The sequence below is a fragment of the Bison bison genome, unplaced genomic scaffold, assembly GCF_000754665.1.
Source record: "Bison bison bison isolate TAMUID 2011002044 unplaced genomic scaffold, Bison_UMD1.0 scf7180017864492, whole genome shotgun sequence".
Taxonomy (NCBI): Eukaryota; Metazoa; Chordata; class Mammalia; order Artiodactyla; family Bovidae; genus Bison; species Bison bison.
The window spans coordinates 3714875-3725651 of NW_011495051.1; the positions used below are offsets into that span (position 1 = coordinate 3714875).

A 10777-nucleotide genomic window follows, 5' to 3' on the forward strand; every position below is an offset into this window, starting at 1 on the left:
GCAAGAGAGTTCCAGAAAAACATCTATTTCTGCTTTATTGACTATGCCAAAGCCTTTGACTGTGTGGATCACAATCAACTGTGGAAAATTCTGAAAGAGATGGGAATACCAGACCACCTGACCTGCCTCTTGAGAAATCTGTATGCAGGTCAGGAAGCAACAGTTAGAACTGGACATGGAACAACAGACTGGTTCCAAATAGGAAAAGGAGGACGTCAAGGCTGTATATTGTCACCCTGCTTATTTAACTTCTATGCAGATTACATCATGAGAAATGCTGGGCTGGAAGAAGCACAAGCTGGAATCAAGATTGCTGGGAGAAATATAACCTCAGATATGCAGATGACACCACCCTTATGGCAGAAAGTGAAGAAGAACTAAAGAGCGTCTCTTGATGAAAGTGAAAGAGGAGAGTGAAAAATTTGGCTTAAAGCTCAACATTCAGAAAACTAAGATCATGGCATCCGGTCCCACCACTTCATGGCAGATTGATGGGGAAACAGTGGAAACAATGGCTGACTTTATTTTTTTGGACTCCAAAATCACTCCTTGGAAGGAAAGTTATGACCAACCTAGACAGCATATTAAAAAGCAGAGACATTACTTTGCCAACAAAGGTCCGTCTAGTCAAGGCTATGGTTTTTCCAGTGGTCATGTATGGATGGGAGAGTTGGACTATAAAGAAAGCTGAGCGCCAAAGAACTGATGCTTTTGAACTGTGGTGTTGGAGAAGACTCTTGAGAGTCCCTTGGACTGCAAGGAGATCCAACCAGTCCATCCTAAAGGAGATCAGTCCTGGGTGTTCATTGGAAGGACTGATGTTGAAGCTGAAACTCCAATACTTTGACCACCTGATGCAAAGAGCTGACTCACTGGAAAAGATCCCGATGCTGGGAAAGATTGAGGGCAGGAGGAGAAGGGGACGACAGAGGATGAGGTGGTTAGATGGCATCACCAACTCGATGGACATGGGTTTGGGTGGATTCCGGGAGGTGATGGACAGGGAGGCCCGGTGTGCTGTGGTTCATGGGGTCGCAAAGAGTCAGACATGACTGAGCGACTGAATTGAAATGAAAATGGAAAAGTTGGGCAGTGTGAAAAAAGAAAAAATTTCACCCCGTTAAACCCAACTTTGTTTCAGTAGGCTCAGATTTCACTTAAACTATGTACATATATATATATATATATATATATAAGTGTTTGAATTGAGATCTGAAAAAATACATACCAGATCTTGAAGAATTAGTACAAGAATGGGACTTCCCTGGTGGTCCAGTGGTCAAGACTCTGTGCTCCCAAGGCAGAGGGCCTGGGTTTGATACCTGGTGAGGGAACTAATGTCCTAAGACCCAGTGCAGCCAGATAAATAAATATTAGGGGGGAAAAAAAGAATTAGCATGAGAAAAGGTATGTAAGGAGCACAGATGGACGGGAACCCAGGCTGCCCGAATCTAAACTCATTAACCCTGTGGTCTCCAAAGTGTATCACCAGAGATTCCAGCTTCCATGGACCTGGTTACATGGCCTGAGAAACAGATTTATCTAGTTATAATTAAAATAGCCCATGCAATGAGCTCATGGCCAGAGTAGTCCTGGAGGAAAGTGGAAGACAGACAACTTGCTATAATGCAGGCACAAGTGAGCAGTAAGAAAAAGGCAAAGGGAATACTTTCTCCTACCTTCGATGTGAGTTACCATCATCGACAGAATGGATCAAAAAGGACAACAATCTTACTTTCAGATGGGCCCCCAAGTCAGCCAAAACTTATGGAAATATCAAAATTACTTGCAGTTTGACCCTTGGATCAACTTTCTTTCCACCTCTCAGTGGCTCCTAGAAACAGCTGTGTGTGTAGTAACTTAAAAAGAAAAAAATCACAGGGGACTCTACTCAGTACTCTGTAATGACATATACAGGAACAGAAGCTTAAAAAAAACAAACTGTCTATATGTATATGTAGAATTGACTCACTTTCCGGTATACCTGAAACTAACACAACATTGTAAATCAACTATACTCCAATAAAAATTAATTTTAAAAAAAGAAAAAAAATCAGACACGTGTTGACATGCACCCTCCAATTTTTAACTGATAAAGGGCAACAGCTGATAGAGTGTGAAGGATGGGACACGAGAGGGGCTGGACATTAAGTTCTATTTCATGCAGTGATCACTCCGAAAATTCAAGTTCAATACTTAGGATCTGTGTCCTATTCTGAATTCAGGCCCTATGTCTATAAAATGTTAAAAGGAGGGACTTCCCTGGTGGCCCAGTGGTTAAGACTTCGCCTTCCAATGACAGGTGTGTAGGTTCGATCCTCGGCTGGGGAGCTAAGATCTCACATAACCTCATGGCCAAAAGACCAAGATGCGAAACAGAAGCCATGTTGTAACACATTCAATAGACTTTTAAAATGGTCCACATTTAAAAAAAAAAATCTTAAAAAATGCTAAAAAGGAAAAATGAAACTTAGCAACTCCTGACTACACCAGCAACAGTGTGAGAAGTCAATCTGAAATAGCTGCCAACGTTAAACAGAGAAGATTGTGTGTGAAACTCAGATGTTTTGGTTTCTCTTGGAATTTGGATGGCCAGCGAGACCCTGCCGGCTGCACTGGTCTGGGAGCCAAAGGCTGCCCCCTTTTACAGATCACCCATCTGAAATGAGTCACCTCCAGGGCAACAGAGAGCAGTCAGAGAGAGAGTACCCTTGGGGTTCAGATCTCAGCTGTACTTCCCCCAGGTTATGACCTTGGGCTGGCCATATACACATTGGTGCCTCAGGCTCCTCCTCTGTGGATTGGGTACAAAGATAAGCCCTTCCTACGAGGGCTGCCATAGGTCTAATGAGTTAATCCATGTAGAGATGGTATAGACCAATGCCTGGGACATCCTGATGGTCCCATGAGCCTCCAAGTGAATGATGACTGCCCCACCCTGGCCCCCCGCCCCAGCTGAGGCCCCGAGCCAGAGGCCCCCGCAGCAGAGGCTCAGGGCTGGGTTTGTGCAAAAGTACGCAGCACAGTCAGACTGAGAAGCACCCAGGCACAACCACTCCTGCTTGCCCTCTTGGCAAATTGCCTAAAATCACACCCTCTTTCTTCTCCATCTCCCTGTCTGCCAGCCTAAGCCCAGACTCAGTGTCCCCTCCCTAGACACTGTCTCCCCCAGCGTGTTCCCCATCCACTCAACATGCCCTGCTCAGCGGTCACCCCAGCCTTCAGGAAACCTGGCTTTCATTCTGCCCTACTTTCCACGGCCTCCAGGGCAAAGTCCACTTCAAGCCTGACAGTGGGCACCTGGGCGGCAGGGGAGCAGCCACAAGAGTGGGGAACCTGGCTCTGCCACCTGCCAGCTTGTAGGAGCCTGTTTTTCAGCCTCAGTTTCCTTGTGTGTAAAACCGGCAGGAAAGGGGCCCTTGTCATGTGTGAGGGTTTAGAGTAACAATATAATAAAGCATTCCTTGGTGGTCCAGTGGTTAGGACTATGCACTCCCAATGCAGGGAGCCCAGGTTCGATCCCTAGTCAGGGAACTAGATTCCACACGCTGCAACTAAGATTTTTGCTTGCTGCAACTAAAGATCCTGCATGCTGCAACCAAGACCCAAGATCCTGGCTGCCTCAACTAAGACCTGGTACAGTGAAATAAATAGATATTTTTTTAAAAAGCTCCAAAGAGATATGGAAGTTAAAATATAACCAGACTATCTCTGGAAAACATGTAGGAGACTCAAAGGGCATTTATTCAATAAGTGTTTCTTCAGCACCTGCTATACGCCACACATTCTGCAAAGCAAAAGCCAACCCTGTGAGTTAAGACTACTTCAAAAACTGCCTGTTTACCAGGGGTAAAGGGAGGCACACACAGGCTGAGTGACTTGCCCAGGATCACACAGGTAGAAAGTAAAGAGGCAGGAATTTAAACCAGACAGCCTGGCTACAGGGTCCTTGCCTTTATTCATTGCGGGCGTTAGTTGCTAAGTCCTGTCCGACTCTGCGACCCCATGGACGGTAGCCCACCAGAATCCTCTGTCCATGGGATTCTCCAGGCAAGAATACTGGAGTGGGTTGCCATTCCCTTCTCCAGGGGAACTTCCAGATCCAGGGATCGAACCCGCATCTCCTGCATTGCAGGCAGATGCTTTACCATCTGAGCCATCAGAATAAAGCCCCCTTTATTCACTGAGCACCTACTATGTGCAGTCCCCTTCCCACACCTGGATCTGAGGAATTATCAAGCCTGTCCACTAAAGAAGGGATCAGATACCTGCCCTCCGCACTTAGCACACACACGAGTCACAGTTTCTGCCCACTGTGGTTCCATGAGGACATTATTTGGCCCCTACTGTGTGCCCAACATACTGAACACTGTCTACTGGCACACAGCAGGTGCTCCATAAATGTTTGTTGAAGGATGAATGAATGGCCCTAATTCAGAGGAGAACACAGAAGCCCGGGGCAGGCTCTGGAGCCTGGGGCTTCCACCAATCTTCCCCCAAACTCTAGAACCCACACCTCAGCCTGCCCAGGTCACAGGGGGTGCCCCTCCCCCAAATCCCTGCTCAGCCACAAGGAGAGGGAAGGAGTGCAGGCGCCAAGAAGGTCTGGGGCCAGCCAGGCCCTGAGTGGTGCCAGCAGCCACAACTGAGCAGACCTGGATCCAATCCTGGGCCAGTACCAACTAACCTGGTACCCCACGGGGAGGTCTAGGGAGTGAGGAGCTGATCATTCCTGGAGACCCATCTGAATGGGATGGCACCCATCTGATGAATGAGACCCACTGAAAGAAGTGCGCTGCGCCTGGGAAGGGGTCCCTGAAGCCCCTGGAAAAAGTGGGGATTCAGTGCCCTGGAGGAGAGGGCGGTGTGAGCGGCGATCCCGGGGCGGGAGGAACCCGGGCTGGGGCAGAGAGAGCGCCCCGTTTGGAGAAGATATCAGAAAGGAGGAGGAGGAAAGGGGTATTGGAAGGGAAACAGAGCCTGCTGGGGAGGACTCCGGGTGTTGAGGAAGAGTAGGGGGGAGGAGGACTTGGGCCAGGGAGGGGAGCTGCAGCGTTGGGGCGGGGGACCTGAACATGCATCGCACGGACGTTCAAAGCTCCCAAGGAGGGCAGCTGGCCTTGACCCGTGGTGAGGGTTGCGGGGTGCCAGGCCCCCTGCCCATGCAGGCTTGCGGGGTTCTCCCATCCCCCCAGGCCCTCGCCCCTTCCTCACCTACCTGGGGTGGCGGGGGCGACCGGCCGCACTGCTCGGGTCCTCGGGGCGGATGTTGGTGGCCTGATGGCCTGGTGGCGATGCCCGCGGATGGCAGGGCGCGGAGGGCGCGCCTGTAGCCCCAGGCGCACGGCCTCCGCCCGCCCCTTCCGCGTCCGGCGAGGAGGGAGGAACCGAGTGAGATCACGCTTTCCCAGCGGGACAGGGAAAGTCCCTGAGGCGCCCCAGCGACATCCTCTCTACCTCCCCGGCTGCCACGTAGACCGTATTTGGGGACCTCTGGGAGGCCCGAGCCCGGGAGACCACCACGGGGCTCCGCAGGGACAAAAACCCTGTCTGCGGGGACCCACAGTCTAGTGAGAAAGAACCACAATTTAGTGCATCTCAATGGATAATTAATGTTTTCCAGGAAATGAACAAAAGGGATGGGATAATTGGGGACAGGGGTGAGAGTGGGAATCATGGCCACCCTGGAGGGGTTTGGGGACGCTTTTGTGGTTGGAAGAGGGACAGACAGCATGATGGCATATATATATATATATATTTTTTTTTTTTTGGCCGAGTCACCCAGCGGGATCTTAGTACCCTCAGCAGGGCTTGAACCTAGGCCCTCGTCAATGAAAGGGCAGAGTTGGAACCAGAGGACCGCCAGGGAATTTGCAAGAGGGCCTGTCTTAAAGGCACAAACGTGACGTTTTAAAATTCACCGGGAGCAGAACTAACTAAAGCCTGTAACCAAAAACAAACAAACAAAAAAAGTAATAAAAAATACATATAAAATTAAATTCACAGGGGTCCTAACCTTTTGGAAGGTCCTAGACCCAGGGCTTACATATCTATCTGGCACAATTAAACCACAGTGCTCAGAGCCAATCGTGCTCAGAGGTACCCATGAAAATGTTTTAATTTCTTTTAAAATCAGAAAGGAAAAAAATGTATAATCTAGCTTAAATTACATGTGTCTTTAAACCAACACAATTGTAAAATGTAATTTTTTTTTTTAATGGAGGAAGGTGCCTACAAAAGCCATAAATAATACCTTCTACTGGGCCTCTTTGTCACCTGGAATCTCTTATCAAAATACCATTTGTTATAAAAAACAAACTTCTGGTTACCCAAAGGAAAAGGAGTGTGGGTGGGGTTAATCAGGAATTTAGGATTAATAGGTTCATGAGTGCTAAATTGCGTCAGTTGTGTCCGATTGTGCGACCCTATGGACTGCTGCCTGCCAACTATAGCCCACCAGGCTCTTCTGTCCATGGGATTCTCCAGGCAGAAATACTGGAGTGGGTTGCCTTGCCCTCCTCGAGGGGATCTTCCCAACCAGCTAATATGGTTCTACTGTAGAGCACAGGGAATTATGTTCAATATCATGTAATAACCTATAATGGAAGAGAATCTGAAAAATATATGTATGTTTTTCAATTTGCTATACACCTGAAGCTAACACAACATTGTAAACCAACTATACTTCAATTTGAGTCCCTTGGACTGCAAGGAGATCAAACCAGTCAATCCTAAAGGAAATCAACTCTGAATACTCATTGGAAGGACTGATGCTAAAGCTGAAGCTCCAATACTTTGGCCACCTGATGTGAAGAGTTGACTCATTGGGAAAGACCCTGATGCTGAAAAAGACTGAGGGCAGGAAAAGGGGGCAGCAGAGGATGAGATGGTTAGATAATATCACCAACTCAATGGACATGAGTTTGAGCAACCTCCAGGAGATAGTGAAGGACAGGGAACCCTGGTGTGCCGCAATCCATGGGGTCTCAAAGAGTTAGACACAACTTAGCTACTGAGCAACAACACTTCAATTTTAAAAGTACCATTTGTTAGATTCATCAAACCCAATACAGGAGGTTACAACAAAGTCCATTATGTTGAAATATATATATTTTTAACTTTCTATTTTATATGGAGTATAGTCGATTAACAATGTTATGATAGTTTCAGATGGACAGCAAAGGGACTCAGCCATGTATATGAAATATACTTATTAAAATACTTTTTAAAAAATACAGCTTAGTGATTCATCCTTGAATGAATGGATAAATGAAATGGAGTCTACCCACACAATGAGGTATTATTCAACCTTAAAAAGGAAGGAAATTCTGACACAGGCTACAACGATGTGAAACCTTAAAGATATTGTGCTCAGTGAGATCAACTAGAGAGGGAAGGACGAATATTGTGTGATTCCACTCAGGGCCCCTAGGAGGGTCAGATTCATAGAAACAGAAAGGAGGTGGTAGGTGCCACCAGCAGGGAGAGGGGGAGTCGGTGTTTCGTGGGGACAGAGTTTCAGTATGGGAAGATGAGAAAGTCCAGGAGATGGATGGTGCCGATGGTTTCACAACAAAGTAAAGGTACTTAATGTCACTGAGCTTTGCACTTAAAAATGGTTAAAAGGTGATACTTCCCTGGTGGTCCAGTGGCTAAGACTCCTCACTTCCACCGGAGGGGGTGTGGCTTTGATCTCTGGTCTAGGAACCAAGATCCAACATGTCACATGGTGCTGCCAAAACAAAAAAAACCAAAGGGAAAAGAAAAAAGGCTAAAAGGTAAGTTTCATGTTTATATTTCACCACAATAAAGCATTGCTTTCAAACACTTGCAAGACAATAACTTCAAAAAGACTTCTGAAATAGAGCTATACCCAAGCAAACAAACAGAACTTAGGGTTCCACCTCTGTGTGTATCACCACATTAACAAGACCTCATCCCTCCAGTGATTTCTCAATAGTAACAAGGGTCAACCGTATTTTGAGCCACCTGAGGCCATGTGACCTGATATGAAAATGTCTGTGGTTTTCTACTTGAGACAAAGCCACAAGAACTTCATCCATAATTGAGGAAATGATAAATATCAGTTAGAGTCAGTGAGAATAAAGATATGAGGGTTTCCCCCTAATTGGTACATTGGACACCCTGAATTTTATCATTAGATCTCCCAAGCAGTGCAAGGATTCCAGGCCAAAGTTCACTGAAAGGTTTTTGGGAGAGAGATGAAATGTAAATTATGTAGATGCTAAGTCCTACTCCGTCGGCCTGCCCCCCCCACCACCCACCACGATGCCTCACTTATTCCTAGTCTCCTGAGAGGGAGAAATTTTATTGAACCCATATTGTGTGCTAGGCATGCCTAGGCTCTGGGGACACCTTGGGGTCGGGGTAGGGGAAGAAGTGGTCCATGCCCTTGGGGCCTCCAGAGCTGGACAGGGAGAAGGCATCCAACCGATCTTCCCACACCTCTCCCCACACCCGCACACCTACTTTTTGAAGCACCCATAACATGGCTGTTCCCACACCAAACACATCTTGGTGGTCATCTGATCCATATCTTAAAACAACCGTTCCTGGTAGGTTTATTGTTGTTCAGTCATTCAGTCGTCTTCAGCTCACTTTGGTCTGGCTTTGCTGTTTATCCAAACTGGCCAGAAGTCAGCAAAGTTTTTCCTGTGAAGGACTAGAGAGTAAAATACTGTCCGTCTTACGGACCATAGTGTCTTTATTACAACTACCTGATGCTGCCATTCCTTGTAACCCCAAAGCAGTCACAGGTGATACGTCAATACATGAGTGTGGCTGTGTGTCAATAAAACTTTATTTACAACTTTATTTAAACCAGGCAGTGGGATGGACAGTGATAGTAGTTTGCTGACCCTGGACATCGATGGTGTCAATATTTAGCTTTATTCTGGGTGACTATGGGCTTCCCAGGTGGAGCTAGTTGAAAGAACCCACCTACCAAAGTAGGAGAGGCAGGAGACTTGGATTCCATTCCTGGGTTGGAAAGATCCCCTGGAGTAGGAAATGACAACCCACTCTGATATTCTTGCCTGGAGAATCCACTGGACAGAGGAGCCTGGCAGGTTATGGTCCATAGGGTTGCAAAGAGTCAGACACGACTGAAGCAACTTAGCATAAGTTGGTAACTGTCTCCAGTGTTTTTCTAAGCCAGTATATGTAACCCAGACTTTTTTATTTTGACCAAACCATGCAGCTTGGGGAAACCTAGCTCTCTGACCAGGGGTCAAAACCATTCCCCCTCCAGTAGAAGCACGGAGACCTAACCACTGGACCACAAGGGAAGTCCCCAAACTCTGTTCTTTTAAAGTGTGTTGTGGTCTCATTAAGCATTGCTATATCACAGTTTGTTGAGTCCTCTGTCATTGTTCAGGGGTTTCCCAGGTGGCTCAGTGGTAAAGATTCTGCCTGCCAATGCAGGAAATGCGGGTTTCATCCTTGGGTAGGGAAGTTCCCTGGAGAAGGAAATGGCAACCCAGTATCTAGCCCAGTATCCTTGCCTGGAGAATCTCATGGACAGAGGAGCCTGGGGGGCTCCAGTCCATGGAGCCACAAAGAGTCAGACATGACTGAGCACAGCAGCTGTTATTGGACAAGCTGGTTGCTGCCAATGTTCCCCCCCAAACAGGCATGGACGCCTTATACGTTAGTGGCTATGAACACAGAGCAGGGGACGGGGAGGGGGAGTCTGAGTGAGTGCTGGGTTCAAATCCTTATTCTGATACTTACCAGCTATGAGATGGGGCCACGGGCGAGTCCTCTGAGCCATGCCTCAGTTTCCTTCCCTTGTAACATAGCCACGGTAACAGCACCTGCTTCATGGGATTGATGAAAGGATCAGGTGATGGGGCTTCCCTGAGGGTCCAGTGGTTCCATGCTTCCACCACAAGGGGGCACAGGTTTGACCTCTGGTCAGGGCCAAAAGAGTTGAGCCATTTCAAATCCTAAAAGATGATGCTGTGAAAGTGTTGCACTCAATATGCCAGCAAATTTGGAAAACTCAGTAGTGGCCACAGGACTGGAAAAGGTCAGTTTTCATTCCAATCCCAAAGAAAGGCAATGCCAAAGAATGCTCAAACTACCGCACAATTGCACTCATCTCACACGCTAGTAAAGTAATGCTCAAAATTCTCCAATGCTTCAACAATACCGTGAAATTCCAGATGTTCAAGCTGGTTTTAGAAAAGGCAGAGGAACTAGGGATCAAATTGCCAACATCCGCTTGATCATGGAAAAAGCAGGAGAGTTCCAGAAAAACATCTATTTCTGCTTTATTGACTATGCCAAAGCCTTTGACTGTGTGAATCACAATAAACTGTGGAAAATTCTGAAAGAGATGGGAATACCAGACCACCTGACCTGCCTCTTGAGAAATCTGTATGCAGGTCAGGAAGCAACAGTTAGAACTGGACATGGAACAACAGACTGGTTCCAAATTGGGAAAGGAGTACGTCAAGGCTGTATATTGTCACCCTGCTTATTTAACTTATATGCAGAGTACATCATGAGAAATGCTGGGCTGGAGGAAGCACAAGCTGGAATCAAGATTGCCGGGAGAAATATCAGTAACCTCAGATATGCAGATGACACCACCCTTATAGCAGAAAGTGAAGAACTAAAGAGCCTCTTGATGAAAGTGAAAGAGGAGAGTGAAAAATTTGGCTTAAAGCTCAACATTCATAAAACAAAGATCATGGCATCCGGTCCCATCACTTCATGGCAAATAGATGGGGAAACAGTGGAAACAGTGGCT

At 47.0% G+C, this 10777-nt stretch overlaps 1 protein-coding gene and 1 non-coding gene across 2 annotated transcripts in view; one reads left to right on the forward strand and one right to left on the reverse strand.

Annotated features, from left to right (window-relative positions):
• Window positions 1-5352, reverse strand: part of TICAM1 (toll-like receptor adaptor molecule 1) — a 17115-nt gene extending 11763 nt beyond the window's left edge. The window contains exon 1 of the mRNA XM_010828165.1: window positions 5219-5352. The gene's annotated coding sequence lies outside the window, so the exon portion shown is untranslated. The remainder of the gene's footprint in view (window positions 1-5218) is intronic.
• Window positions 3462-3534, forward strand: TRNAG-CCC. The gene has a single exon. It is a non-coding gene; the product is annotated as a tRNA-Gly (tRNA).
• Window positions 5353-10777: the final 5425 nt, after the last annotated feature.